Here is a 15,719-nt window from a genome sequence, read left to right as displayed (position 1 = left end):
ATAAATTACAAGACGAAAGCTATTGGCTACTGGCCCGTTTATAGTCCCGTCGTATGTGTTTTATGTCAACGCATTCAGAACGATCGGATTTTCCGATAACTTTGTGCGACCGTGTGTATGGAAGACAAGTTTGGGCCAACATCCATCAAAAAAATCAGATGGATTTTGTAGTCGGAATGTCTGAACCGTGTGTACAGGGCATTAAACAAGCCTAAAACTACTACTTCAACTCTAATGTCGCATACACACAATCGGAATTTTGGCCTGCAAAAAACCGATGAGAGTTTTTGTCGGAAAATGCAACCATGTGTACGCTCCATCGGTCTTTTGCTGGCAGAATTCCAGCCAGAAAAAGATTGAGAGCATGCTTTCAATTTTTCGGTCGGGAAAAGTTCCTATCTGAAAATGTGATAGTCTGTGGCAATTCCGACGTGCAAAATTCCTACGCATGCTCAGAAACAATTCGATGCATGCTCGGATTACGTCACCGCGTTCTCGATGTTCGAAAGTTCAGCGAACTTTTGCATGACCATGTGTATGCAAGGCAAACTTGAGCGGAATCCCGTCGGAAAAGCCATCATATCTTTTTCTGACGAGAAATCCGATCGTGTGTACGCGGCATTACAATACACTACTAGAAAAAGCTATTACCAGCATTTTTTTTTATCCAGACTTTTTTTCAAGCTTTTCTTTTAGTGTAAAAAAAAACACTAAAAGGGTGCTTACAATGATCAGCTTGTATTGATTTATGTAAAAGCTTTATCCCAAAACAGTCTTTTTTCAATTTGTGAGTCACATCCATTAAAATCTGTTAGTGCATCTTAGGCTGGAAATCTGCTTGCGATTTGAAAGCGCTGATGTGTGAATGGCAAATCGTGGGACTCACATTTGAAATGCCATTCATTTGAATGACACCTCAAATCATGGCGTGGGCCTGCCGCGATTGTTGCACGATAAATTGCGCTGCAATTGCGGCAACACGCATTGCGGGAAGCATGTCACCCAAAAAGGTTCAGGAGCTATTTTTGGGCGTGATTTGAGGTGCCATTCAAATGAAAGGCATCTGAAATGCGAGTCCTGCGATTTGCCAATCACACATCAGTGCTTTCAAATCTCGGGCAGATTCGCGGCAAATTTGCCTGCGATTCAAAACACTGATGTGAATGCAGCCTAAGGCTGGCCATACATTATACAATTTTATTGTACCTTCTCAGGTTTACCAAAGCTATATAATATGGAGTCAAACACTTAAATTTGTATGCAATCAGGCACTACATATTTGAAGGTAAATCTAAAGGAAATTGAATAAGAAAATTGTATAATGTATGGCCAGATTATCACAACCCTCGCCTCAGACTGACAATGCTGCTGTCTAGGGGTGTCTCCATTACTCCTCCATCCAGAGTGGCGACACCTTAAGAAGGAAATGTGTTACTGGCAGGATCACCAGGTGAACTTAAAGAAAAAAAGCCTCAAAAAGAAAAAAATGTAAAAATTGGAATGATGCATTATATTACTATGTTATTATTTTTGGTTTGGGGTTTATTTCTGCTTTAACTACTTATCACTATATACATATCGTGTGCTACAGGGGCATTTATAGGGTCCTAATAGAATGCAGTACCTCAACATGTATTAAAATGTTCGGGGGCTGGTAAAACTCAAAGATAACTCGTTTGGATGAAATCTAAGTCTAAGACTGGATGAAATTCACTCAGTGAGTGGCCCTGTTGGACAACTCCTGCCTGACATCCCTTGATTTAAAAAAAATCGAAGGAATGGTTGGAAAATTTTTGGCATGCAGCTGCATCAGTGCTGTATTGTATATCATGGTTCGAGGAAACTGTTAAGCCAGCCATATGTGGATCGAAATTTGGTTGGTTCAGTAGGGACCTACTGAAATTCAATCTATGTATGTGCAGGCTGATTGTATCCAAGTTGATCCATCAATCGACTTGGGTACAACCAGTCTGTTCGATTTTTTTTTGATTTTTTTTTCTTACACATGATTACTGCCAGAGGCTATAGCCAATAGCAGTAATCATTGGGGGAGATTTACTACACACAGAATCTGGCACATCTGTGCATAGTAACCAATCAGCTTCTAGGTTTTATGCTCTGTTCACATCTGAGAGTACTGGAAATGTGGACAGAATCGCGCACGCAAACGCATTTGCGATATTTCTTAATGGCAACCCAAACGTGGTGCAATTTTGTCAGCAAAAATCGCAGCGTTAAATGCTCTTGGCTCTGTGCCAAAAATTGGTACATGAGCTTCTTTTGGAGTGTTTTCAAATGAATGAAAAAAAATCACAAAAAAGCTAAAAGAAAAAAGAAAAATGCGCTACACTTAGGTGTGAATGGAGCCTCATTGTGAACGTTTAATTGAACAAGCTGAAGTTAAAAGCTGATTGGTTACTATGTAAAGCTGCACCACATTTTGTGTGCGTCAGTTTTAGTAAATCTCCCCAATGAGTTCTGCCAGCTGGGAAGGTTCCATGCGCCCTCCAGCTGGCAGAACTCAATAGCGCAGCGGGACTGTGTTGATGGGGGAATCAAGGGATTTATATATATATATATATATATATATATATATATATATATATACATATATATATACAGTGCGGATTAACAATGCTACTGCTGCTATTTAATTTTGACAGCCGGTGCCGCTAGTTGACAAAATACTCAAACTGTGATGGGTATGAGGAAGCCAAACAGGGTGCCCACTAAACAAATTTCAGCTGGTTCTTAAGGAATTAGCCAACATTTGTACAGTACATCTCCAGTTTTCATTTCTCCTTTTTGGTTAATCTCCCGTTCACACTGGTGCGGCTTTGAAATCGCACAACCTCACTACATCAGTGTGATTTGCACTGCTGATCTCATTGCGGCTTGAGACTTTAACGGAAGGCTATACAAGTCGCAATGAAATTGGTAAAAAGTAGTGCATGAATCTCTTTCATAATGGCTGCGACATGAGTCGTGAATATATGAGCGGTTCCATTGTCGGCAACAGGGTGCGACTTGTCATGCGATTTGGAACTGTCAAATCACATGACAAGTCGCACCAGTGTGAACGGGGGCTTAGATTAGCTTCAGACTTTTATCTTTTTAATTATATTTTGATTACATGGTAAAATAAAGACTCAATGTGCTACTTTTTCTTAGATGAAAACAAAAGAAATAATAAAAGATTAATAATAAAAAAGATAAATAACACAATGTTTCAAAACTGGAATATGCATAACTTTGTATCAACTCCATGTATCAAAGGAGACCTGTAAAAGAGCTGGCGCACCAGTCTTGGGTGCCAAGATCTAGCAGCACCCTTGGTGTCCAGGAGATTGTATTCAGAGTTCCTTATTATTTATTATTGTATAAATCTATTAGTATTTGTTTAGGAGTTAGACATGAAATAAAGCCTTTTTGTTTTGGGACACGTTTATTTTTTCACTTATGTAAAGTAAACAGCGTGAGGACCAAAGTAAATAAAGTTATTAAGTATGACTACAAAAGTATTAGTAGGTCTGCAGATGGTAGCAGCTGCTCGGTCCAGTCTTTCCTATTGTATTTTGTAGAATCCGAAAAAAAATGGTTATTCACCTTATCTCCACTTACCTAATTTCCTATCATTTTCTCACCTTTTTTTAGTTTGTAGTGTTTCACTGTAAGACTTGTACAAATGCCCTTTGGAGCCTTTAGCTTGCAGCTTGTTTCACCCCTATGTAAAGACCAGTCCTGGCAAACCAGATAGAAAGGTCACCACATATGTTAAATCCCGATTGTACAAACTCCTTCAAGCCTTCGTTCACATTGACTGCAGCTTTACCATTGTGTGACTTTATCTGAAATCACACAATTTCATAGCTGCGGAACGGTGCTCCTTCGGTTGCGACTTGGTAGACGCGTGTGCAGCTTCGTGCACAGATGTCTATGCAGGTCGCACCTGAAATTGCCAAAAATAGTGCAGGAACTGTTTTTTCGAATTGATGCGGCACCGCAAAACCGGTGTACGTTACAATCTTTTTTAGCTCTACCAACAACTATATGGTGCAAAGGGCCTGCCTGAATGGATACAAATTGATAGGGTAGGTTAGGTATCACCTTATATTTCATAGATTTGGTAAATGTAAGCCCTAGTTCACACTAATGCGATGCGGGAAACACCACAATTTGTGTGCGTTTCCAGCACTGCATAGCAATCGCACATTGGTGGTTATTTACGAAAGGCAAATCCACTTTGCACTGCAAGTGCACTTGAAAGTGCACTAAAAGTGCACTTGGAAGTGCAGTCACTCTCAATCTAAGGGGTAGATCTGAAAAGAGGGGAAGCTCTGCTGATTTTATCATCCAATCGTGTGCAAACTAAAATGCTGTTTTTTACTTTCCCCCTCGGACATCGGATCTTTACTTCCAAGTGCACTTTCAGTGCACTTTCAAATGCACGTGCAGTGCAAAGTGGATTTTCCTTTAGTAAATAACCCCCATTGTGTTCATGCGATCTGCAGCGGGCGTCAATTAAAAGTTAATGATACCCCAAAAGTAGGTTGCAAAATAAAAACTGTGTGTTCGCCTGAACCAGGTGTTTGGAACCATGCGATCTGGTTCCAGTGCAAATAAAAAAAAAAAGGTGCCTGCACCTCTTTCATGCAGATGCAGTACAATTTGAGCCATTCAAAATGGCTTAAATCGCACCGCACAGAATCGCATGTGAATTGCACAGGAATGTGTGCAGAGTGCAGCATGAACCAGGCCTAGAGTTCATTTTACAAAGATTGTTTGGTGAGATTATAACATTTTTAAACCTAAGAACTTTATTAGGTAGATAAATGTGGGCTAAGCTATTTTTTGATGGTAGGGCTTCTGTTCTGCTCCTCCACTCTCGGATCCGGCCACCTGTCAGGGCCATTGCAGGGAAGCTCCTGTGTTTTATCAATTATTTTACAGAATGTAACAGGAGGAGTGAGACTCTATGCCAGGGAGCCATAAAGCTTGGCAGGGTGCCCCCTTAATATTCAGAAAACTAACAGGAATGTGGATGATTTCATTAAGTAGACTGCAACAATAAGCACTAAGGATTGATTCACACTACACAAAAACGCACTCCAGATCTATTCTAGATGTGTCCCATTTTTGATGCATTCCAGTGCATTTTTGTTGCGTTTATGATGCATTTCTGGATGTATTCCAGATGCTTTTTTCTTCCCCCCCCCCCCCCCCCCCACACTGGACTAGGGTCCAGTGTGTGTGTTTTTATGCATTCTAGTGCATTTTTGATGCGTTTTACTGCATTGCAGTACAGTTTAGTGCAGGAAAAATGCAGCATGTTCTACTTTTTTTAATCTGTAATTGGAATGCCCCTGGAACTAAGCGCTGGCGTGAACGTTGAAACCATATAACCTACTTTCCATGTGTTTTTGATGTAGAAAAAACACACTGGACTGCATGTGGTGTGAACTGGCCCTTACAAACACTTTAAAAACGCATGTCAAATCTTTGCGAGCAGTTTTTTAGACTAATCTTAAATTGGGAAGTTGAAAGGTTTCTGCTCCCAAATGCTGCACTTTTCTTTTTTTTTAAATGTACCGTAATGCTGGTGGTTCCATAGGTATTGTGTCTGACAATTGCGGTTAGGCCGCGTACACACGCGCGGACTGTTGGCCCAACCTTGTCCGCTGAACAGTGTTTGGACGGACAGTCCGCTCGTGTGTGGGCTTTCAGCGGACAGTTTCAGCGGACAGTTGGACGGACAAGGTTTTACGGAAATTCCGAAAAACTGTCCGCTGAAACCTTGTTTCAACGAACAGTCCGCCCGTGTGTAGGCTTGTTCGTCAAACTAAGTTCCGCGCATGCTCAGAAAGGATTTTCAAGCCGAAAGTTATAATGCAGTGTATAGGACGTCGTATTTTGCGTCCCGTCGTACGTGCCGTTCACGTCATCGCGCACGGTTTCAGCAAACTGTTCGTTCGTCGTGTGTGGCCATGTCCGTCCATGCTAAGTTTGAGCGGACTGTTCGCTCAAACTGTTGGACGGACAAAGTTGGGCCAACAGTCCGCGCGTGTGTACGCGGCCTTAGAGGAGGTGATTTAGGGACATTTTAGAGTTAAAAAAAAAAAAAAAGCCCCCAAACCGCTGTTTGTAGCCAGTAGACAACAAGCCCTTACGGTCAAATTCTTAATTTGCTATTGCAAACGGGCTAGGCACAACAATCCAGCCCACTGTCCTGCTTTACATTGCTGTGGAATACCCATGTAGAATGTATCCCAGTATTCATATATGCATTTCTCAAAATGGGCTCTTACATGAAATCATTTTATAATTGCTAGTTTAACATATATTAGGTGTGAAGTATACTACTGCTATAAAATAGCTGCCCCGTGCAAATGATATGTCTAAGTGCAATATGCTGAGTATAAAAACAGCTGTAAAAACAAGTGAAACAGATTATTAAGCATGCACACATAAAACTCGTGTAGAAAATTCATAGGGTAGGTCTGCTAATGATTTATAAAAACAGAACACCAACTCCTTATTATGTCAATTCATATGTTAAACGTTCAGTAAACTGCAGTGTCTTATCTGATATTTTCACCCAGCTTTTCTAAATGGTCATCTGCTGCTGTTTGGCTAAATTCATACATCAGAAAGAACACAAGGTCCTTGGAGTATGTAATAGGTTTGCAGACAGTTAGCTCTCCTAATGTGGTCATTTTTTTTTTTTTTTGTACAAGTACATGGTTTGTTATAATAGTGTATGTTGTTACTATATACTACAGTATCACATCCATTATTGTTTTCTTTGAATTGGCCAGATAATGGATTGAGTGCGTTGCCCCAGCCACAGATTATTATAACATCACTGACTCTTCTATATGTCTGTCCTGAAAGCAAGCCAGGCAGTAGTATGGGAGTCAGTTCAAAGAGCTGAAGACCCAAAGCAATCTGTGACTATATAAAGATTAGGACTCCTCCAGGAGCACGAGAATGGGAATGCCATCTAATATGTTCACCGTAAACCTATAGTTGATGTTTGTATTGTATTTATTGAAGACATTCAGAATAAATATCTTATAAAGATCACTGTAATCAGCTAAAAAAAACAAAAAAAACAACTCAATTATGATATATAAATTAACTCTATTGCTTGTCTTCGTATTTTGTTCAATGACCCAGGTCTATTGTGAGGTTCTGGTATCTGTGATCTCTCTTGCCTTTTTTGCCTATGTTATCTACATGACAATGTTGATTTAGAAATAGCTGAGACAGATTTCTGTAAGGCCCCTTTCACACTGGGGCAGGAGCGGCGCCAGAGCGGCGTCGGCAGTAAAACGACTCTATTTTTAACGCCACTTTACCGTTGTTTTAGCAGCGGTATTCAGAAAAAGGGTTAAAACCTCCTGCAAATCATAATTGTAGCGGCGCTTTGCCAGCGGTATAGCCGTGCTGCCCCATTGATTTCAATGGGCAGGAGAGGTAAAGGAGCGGTTTATACAGCGCTTCTAAGATGCTGCTTGCAGGAGTTTTTTTAACATCCTGGCAGAGCACCGCTCCAGTATGAAAGCCCGAGGGCTTTCACACTAGAGACACAGCAGCAGCTGTTTCAGGGCACTTTGTAGGCACTATTTTTAGCGCTGGAACGCATAAAAAGCGCCCCAGTGTGAAAGGGGCCTAACTGTAAAGGAAATATGTAAGTTCTGTATAGAACGGTATTCTAGTTGATATGTGTTGCACACTGCCTCACTGTGCACACGACACTAATGTTTTCAGTACATGTTTGCATTCTTTTGAGTCCTCATTAGAATTAGTCTGCCTATGTTACGCCCCTTGTTACCATAAAAGTACAATTGTAATATTAATGTGATACCTACATAATCATGTGTATAAAAACCTTCAATTGTGTCATAATGAAGCAGAATATTTATTTGGAAAGATGCGGAGTGTATCTTTTGTGTCTGTTCCCTACTGCAGTAGTTATTCATTTGGAACCACCACTAATCAATATGAGGATAGGAGTTGCCTATCTATAAATTCCCATGTCAGTAACACTAAAAGAAACTAGTATTCTGCAGTGTTTGTTATTGCAATTGGGTGGCACTATGGTATGATCCCAGTCAGCTGAACAGCCTTTAAGGGTGTACTCATGCTAGGGGTCTATTTATAAAAACCTTGCTGTACAAATGTCTCAAGCATTCACACAGCCATCACATACGTTAGCTGTATTTGCCTAATATAATTATTTCCTATGATCATCAGCTCCATCAGGTGGGTATAATGCAGTATTTTTCTGATTGAGAAATTTCAAAAGAATACAGCATTATGGCCACTAGAAGGAGCTGACAATCATAAGAAAATAAATATATTTGACAAAATATGGGCATTGTTGGTGACAGCTTTGTGAATGTTTGGGACATGCACACAGCTTTTTATAAATAGACCCCTGGGTGTTTTAGCTGGGCATGGTTTATCCCCTTGGTATGGTTCATTGATACTGTAAGTGGTCCAAACCATACCATGATGTGGTTAAGCGAACCGGGCCAGAGTGGAAGAAGTGGTCTGGCACATGGTTTCCTTGTAATCTGATATGGTTTGCTTCAGTGTGAGCGCAAATTCAGTGCTGCACTGGAATTACTCCAGATTTTGCATTAATTGTCCAAGTTTGGGTATTTTTAACTCAGGATGAACAACTGACTACAATGTTGTATGTGGTTAGCATTGTCATGTTAGTTGTAGGATTTTTCATTTGGTGTCCCATACTTGGATTTCTCTATTGGGGCCAACATCCTCTCCTGATGGGTCACCGTCTTTTTGGTGCGTTGCCGAAAACAAGCCAGTAGGGAGAAAATAATGCTTTTGTCTGCATTTTGATAACCTGTAAAAATCCATGTCAAGCGCCCCTCCACCACTACCTCTAGAGCTATACTGTGTGACAGAACCATGAAAATCACAGAACTGGATGGACAGAAATAGAAACCTTTTAGCAGATAAGATAGCTTTCATATACAGTATTTCATATGTGTAGTTAGCTGTTCCTGGTTCAGCTTAAAGTACAAGGGTGATTTTCTGGCCATAGACAGAGTGATTTTCTTTCCTGAAACTGAACCACAGTCAGTGTTGATGGGGGAGCCCCCATTATGTTCTTCCAAGGGTTTGGAGGGCAGGAGGAAGCACAGAGATTATTGCTAGCTGCTGTGACAACCGCTAGCAAGAATCACATGTAAAATCCAGCAGGCTGGTTTTACCCAAGCAGATCAGTCGATCAAACTGGGTACATTCAGCGTTCGAATCATGGACGGTTCTTGTTGAAACGGCTGAGATTCGAACCTTCTATGGCTGGCTTTAGTGCATCTTTTTGAGCATGTTTTATTCTACACCCATTTTTAGGGTCACAATCCCCCAAACCCCTCCCCGCCCCCCTTACCTGAAATGAAGGATGCTTCTACCTGGATCTGGGAATGAAAAGACTACAGGTCTCATGTGCCACTGCAGCAGAAGGGTTCATTGATTGCACTGGCACAAGTGTGGTGAAATCACTGCGCTTGTAGTTTATTGTTTATTTCCTCCAGCCCCATAGCTATAGGCATTTAAAAATACACGAGACTGTACGTGGCACCCACAATGCACTGATCCAGGTGGCAATGCTATGCAGAGTTCAATGCAAAAATGCAATTATTAAATCTTTTGCACAAGATGGACTATGCCTTCTAAAAGGATAGAATAGAACAAGGTTCTACCTTCATTCTAAATGTCCCCATTCATAATGGGAAAGATAGTGGTAACTGATAAATCCCCATGTCATCCATGAGCTAGAGGCAGCTGTCAGTGTGTAGCATGCTGTGCTATATGCATTTTTATGTGACACTTTGCTGCTTATAAGCGACACTCACTGCTCTCACCACCAAGAAGAGCAGCAGAAAGGCTATCAGTACTGCATGATATAACCTGAATGTGTTGATGACCCAGAAGTGCTAGAATTACTGCCTTTACTATCTCACTCTGGGTTTATTTGCTTGTTAAATCTAAGTGATCATGTAACCCCTATCTTACAAAATATTAAGTGTGAAATGATCTGCTGTCTGACCTGGAAGAGAATGTGTGTCTGGATCAGGTTGAACTTGACAAGCTATCGACTTGTACTGAGCTAACAGTTCATTTTTCTATATTGTTATCTACGCTGCTGCTTTTTTTTTTTTAGTATAGTGATTAATAAATGTATGTAGAGACCTCCTGGTGGGTACATCAGATTGCCTGTGACGGATTTTTCTAATCTCAGTAGACACCTCTAGTTATTACTGATATAAATTGAGTGGTATTTTAAGGAGAGTTAACCTGTGCAATAACAATAACAGGATGGATGTGAAAGAGTCAGCAAATCTGTGATATTAAACTTCCACTGAATTGAAAAAAAATAGAGAAGGTGTGGTAATAAAAATATCACCTGTTATGCTATAGTGTAGTCTCCAAGCTTTTTAAACAAAGGACCAGTTTACTATTTTTCAGTCTTTAGGGGGTCCGGACTGTGGCCTCTGTGAGTGGAAAATGTCCCAGCGTGGGAGTAAACATTGCCCCGTTATTGGTTTTAATAGGAGGAAGGTTGGTACCAATGGGAGGAATAGTTCCCCATAGACGGTGTCAGTGGGAGGAATAGTGCCCCATGGTTGGTACCAATGGGAGGAATAGTACCCCATCGACGGTGTCATTAGGAGGAATAGTGCCCCATCATTGGTCTTAGCAGGAGGAATAGTGCCCCATTAATGGTATCAGTGGGAGGAATAGTGCCCCCCGTCATTGGTCTTAGTAGGAGGAATAGTGCCCCATTAATGGTGTCAGTGGGAGGAATAGTGCCCCGTTATTGGTCTTAGTAGGAGGAATAGTGCCCCATTAATGGTGTCAGTGGGAGGAATAGTGTCCCGTCATTGGTCTTAATAGGAGGAATTGTGCCCCATTAATGGTGTTAGTGAGGAATGGTCCCTCATCATTTAGTCTAGTACACACTATCTTTTTTTTTTTTTTTTTTTTCAACCCAACGGTTAAACAAAAATAAACTGCCAGCTCAGGTCGAAGCCGCCGTACTAACAATCTAACGTTAATACAGCAATCTCCCCCACTGAGCTATTGTGTTCTGACAGAATACTCTGATCAGCGCTCCCAGCCATTGGCAGAAGATGTTCCTTTCATGGAATTTTTTATGAATGGCAACACATTGGCTTAGTGGTCAGCACTTCTGGCCTGCAGCACAGGGGTTCTCAGTTTGAATCCCAACAGCTTGCTTGGGTTTCCTCTAGGTATTTTGGTTTCCTCCCACACCCTAAAGACATGGGACTGATGTGAATGCAGTTCCTACAGCAATGGCGATTCTGCAACTTCCAGTTCTAAAATGACTTAAGGTGCACCTCTCATGGAACTTTCTATGGATTGTTTGTCTTAGGTTGTCCACAGACAGGCAGATTTCTCAATAAAAAGAAAACAAGATGAAGGTTTAGCATTGTATTTTTTTACTTTTTCGTTAGTTCGCAGATGTATAATATGTTTACCATTGGTCACTAATCTTTGAGGGGCTGATTTTGGAAAATTTACCTTAACAACTGTATAAATCAGACTACATATGTGGAAAATAAACTCAGAGGAGCAACACATTCTCTCTCTGCCACCAGCCTAGCAGTCAGACTTAGCTACATATTTACAGGTTGCATGTAAACATGAGGCCAGTGCTGGCCTTTCTTAAAGTTGAACCACTGTATCTTAGCACCACAAACCAAAATCGCTATTCAATCCATTTTTAATATTTAAAGCAAACTAACCCATCCTTTCATATATCCATTATGTTGAGAAATCACTTTGAAAAAAACACCCATCTGAGTAAGGGCAGATGATTCATATGGCAATTACTTCCTGGAATCTATCTGCCCTTAGCTCAGGCATGCAGGCAGGAGGGTGTATTCAGCTGTGAACCCCCCCCCCCCCAAAGACTCCTGGGATGTATGACATCATTTGCCTCGGCCTGGACACCAAGGAGTAACTAAGTAAGAAAAAATAATAATTTTAAGTGGAAGTTTAGCCAAAAATAAACTCCAAATCTTCTGGCAAGCACATTCTAAGACTAATCTATCTAACCCTGTAAAGCAGAAATCAATATACATACCTTTTTTGAAGCCTAGCCAGTCTGGTCTTCATCGGCAGATGCTGTATTCAGGAGATGGCTGGGAAATGTCTGGGAAGTGAAGTCACCCATAGACTTGCTTTAGGGCTTTCTTTCTCGACTGCCTCTTCTACACACACCTACACAGAGAAGCTGCCGCTGTCAGCTAAATGTTGGACTGGACTGGAGTGGTTGCAGAAAAGATATATATAGCAATTTTTGCTTTACAATGCTAGATAGATCAGTCTTAAAATGCCAGTATATTTAGAGTTAGATCGTTTTTGGCTGAACTTCTTCTTTAAAACAAGGCCCCTTTCAGTTGGGTGGACTCCGCCAGCTGATCCGCCTGCCCAGCGGGGAATCTGTCCGCTGATCCCTGGTGAGCATATGGATGACAGGTTCATGTCCACTCTGCTTATGCAGAGCGGACACAGCCCACTTTCCTGTATGGACGGTCGGATGGAAAAGGACCACCTGTCTGTTTCCATCTGAGTGTCATCCGATCCGCCAGATGGATGGGGAACTTGTTTTTAGCGGTTCAGTTATGGGTAGGTGTCAACGGACACATGTCCATTGACATCCGATGCTCCTTAGAGGGCAATAGATGGGTCCGATCTGGTTTTCCTACAAAATTCTCATGCAGACCTAATCAGTCCACCCCCTAATCAGTCCACTTACCTATCTATTTACTAATGCATGAGGATTAAAAATAGTTATTGTTGATTGAAAGAGTGAAGTTATGGTTTAAACAGTAGTAAACATGTTCTGCAAACAAAATATATCTGTCGTAATTTGATTTTGAATAGAGTGGGGAAGTGGAAGTCCTTCTGTCTGGTGTTTATTGCGCTCTGTGACTGATTTTCCATGCTGGGTCACCGGCACAGAAGGACACTGACAGTAAGTGAAACCTGCTTGTTGTCCGCATTAGAGGCCATCACTAGGGCAATAAACAAGGAGATATGTCCATGTTGGGCACAAAGACAGCAATAATAATTCTAACTTTCCATTTCATCCAAAACAGTTTTGGCTGAACTGGCTTATAATGCCAAATTCAGAAGAGTGTTTAGAGGTCGCACTCCATGCAGCTTCTACGTTGTGTACAACTAATAGATGATTCTATGCAAAAGTATCTTTAGATTTAAAGTGGTTGTAAACCCATTACAACCACTTTAACCTACAGGTAAGCGTAGATTAAGGCTTATCTGTAGGTGCAAGAAATATCCCCCAAACCTAAAAGGTTTAGGAAATATTTGCAGAAATAGCGGCATCGATGTCAATGACATCGGGTGCAGGCGCACTGAGCGTGCCGTTTCTAGCGCTAATAACGCATGCGCGGAAGTGACGTCATCGCTGCTCTGGCCAGTCACAGTGCCAGAGCCACGATACCCGGAAGTCACTCCGGGATAGATGGTGGCGTCGGAGGAGGTGAACAAGGGCCGACGCACGGGGCCTTGATCTCAGATAAGTAATTCATAATGAGCTAGTATGCTATGCATACTAGCTCATTATGCCTTTGAGTTGCAGGGTGTATTTTTTTTTTTTTCAGAGGCTTTACTTCCTCTTTAAATAAAAGCTGCCATACTCAGTGATTTTTCACTACTACCGTATTTCGGGCTGCTTTAAAACTGTACAAAGTTTTATTAAAGTACACATGGAAGCCACTTTTCGTTATTAAGGTGTTGTTTTAATTTCAGAGAGCGCCAACTCTGGGGTGCATAAAATAAATGACTACAATGAGACTAAACTTAAAGTGGTGTTTAACCCAAAAACAATTATGTAATATATACTGCGCTCACCAATCATTAGATATGGTGTCTGCATTTGGTTTCATTTTTTAGGCTTTTTTCCCCTTTCTTTTCACCTGCCGCGACCTCAGCAGCGACTTGCAAATGACTTCTGTATAGAAGTCAATGCAAGTCGCCCCGAGGTCGCCCAAAAGTAGTACAGGAACCTTTTTTCTGAGTCGGAGCGACTCGAGTCGCTCCTCTTAGAACGGTTCCATTGTACAGAACGGGGGCGACTTGTCAGGTCGCGGCACGGCAAGTCGTGTCGCCTCGTGTCGCCCCCTGTGTGAACCGGCCCTTACACACATCCTGTCTTAGGGTCTCTGCTAGAGAAACAGTGGAGACACCTTTGGACAGCAGCATTGTCAATTTGGTGGTTAGTGTTAAGCCTGGTACACACAATGAGATTATCAGACGAACGATTGTCTGTTTTTTTAATTTATTTTATTTTGCATGTTGGTCCCCATATCGAAAATGAAGAGGTTACTAAAGTTATGAAAGTTCCTGTATGACAGAAAACATTTTTTTGGAAGTGATGTAATGTGTTGTATTGTATTTGTATTGTATTTTTGGACAAAAACTATACTGATTAAATGAAAATCAGATGATCTAATATTGTACGAGAAAAATTTCTGTTCTTGTCCCATTGGATAATTTTGCATGACCTGTCCTGTTCGGCTCTCGAAATCTGTGTACTAATGATCAGATTATCGAAAGATCGATTCGAAAGCGGTATTTTTCGTCCGATTTTCTGATCGTGTGCATGGACCTTTAGACTTAAATAACAGATTGAAGCTGAACTCCAGCTAACACTTTTCAAGCAGCTACAGATATAGTTCTTTTTTTTACCCTTTTGGGATAAATGTTTTACATAAGACCCCTTTCACACCACACCGCCCATAGCGTGGGCGGTAAAACGCCGCTATTTTTAGCGGCGTTTTACCGCCGGATTTGCGGCACATTTCGGACGCTAGCGGGGCGCTTTTACCCCCCGCTAGCTGCCAAGAAAGGGTTAAAACTGCCGGCAATACGCCGCAATAGCGGCGTTTTGCTGCCTGCATTACAGTGCTGCCCCATTGATTTCAATGGGGAGCAGCGGTGGAGGAGCGGTAAACACACCGCTCCTTCACCGCTCCAAAGAAGCTGCTGGCAGGACTTTTCCCTGACGTCCTGCCAGCGCACCGCTGTAGTGTGAAAGCCCTCGGACTTTCACACTACAAACCATGGTGCAGCTTTTTTAGGGCGGATTGCAGGCGCTATTTCTAACGCTCTAGCGCCTGCAAAACACCCTGGTGTGAAAGTGGTCTCAATGAATAAAATCTGACAACTGAAAGCACCCCTGTTAGTGGTAAGGGGTTATATCAACCATCTAACTACCACTTTTGCTGGACAGCTTGATCTGTTAAAGGAAGGGCAAAAATAAGAGACTGACCGGATTGATCACCAGGCAAAAATAAAGGAAAAAAGGAAATTTCCATAGCTCCTAAATGTCCCTGATTTCGAGGGACTGTCCCTGATTTGGAGCAGTGTCCCTCTGTCCCTCTTTCCTCCTCATTTGTCCCTCATTTTAGTCTGATCTATATAGTTACAGTGCCTTGCGAAAGTATTCGGCCCCCTTGAACTTTTAAACCTTTTGCCACATTTCAGGCTTCAAACATAAAGATATAAAATTGTAATTTTTTGTGAAGAATCACCAACAAGTGGGACACAATTGTGAAATGGAACGAAATCTATTGGATATTTTAAACTTTTTTAGCAAATAAAAAGCTGAAAAGTGGTGCGTGCAAAATTATTCG

The 15,719-nt window shown here is 41.5% G+C and overlaps 1 protein-coding gene across 1 annotated transcript in view; it reads left to right on the top strand.

Annotated features, from left to right (window-relative positions):
- COL25A1 (collagen type XXV alpha 1 chain) overlaps positions 1-15,719 on the top strand; it is a 586,562-nt gene that overhangs the window by 1,451 nt on the left and 569,392 nt on the right. The gene's annotated exons all lie outside the window — the stretch shown is intronic.

The sequence above is a fragment of the Lithobates pipiens genome, unplaced genomic scaffold, assembly GCF_037356315.1.
Source record: "Lithobates pipiens isolate NorthernLeopardFrog02 unplaced genomic scaffold, aLitPip1_a1.2 Scaffold_13, whole genome shotgun sequence".
In the NCBI taxonomy this organism is placed as follows: Eukaryota; Metazoa; Chordata; class Amphibia; order Anura; family Ranidae; genus Lithobates; species Lithobates pipiens.
The sequence above is the reverse complement of the archived record's forward strand: the minus strand, read 5'-3'. Positions and strand labels throughout refer to the sequence as shown.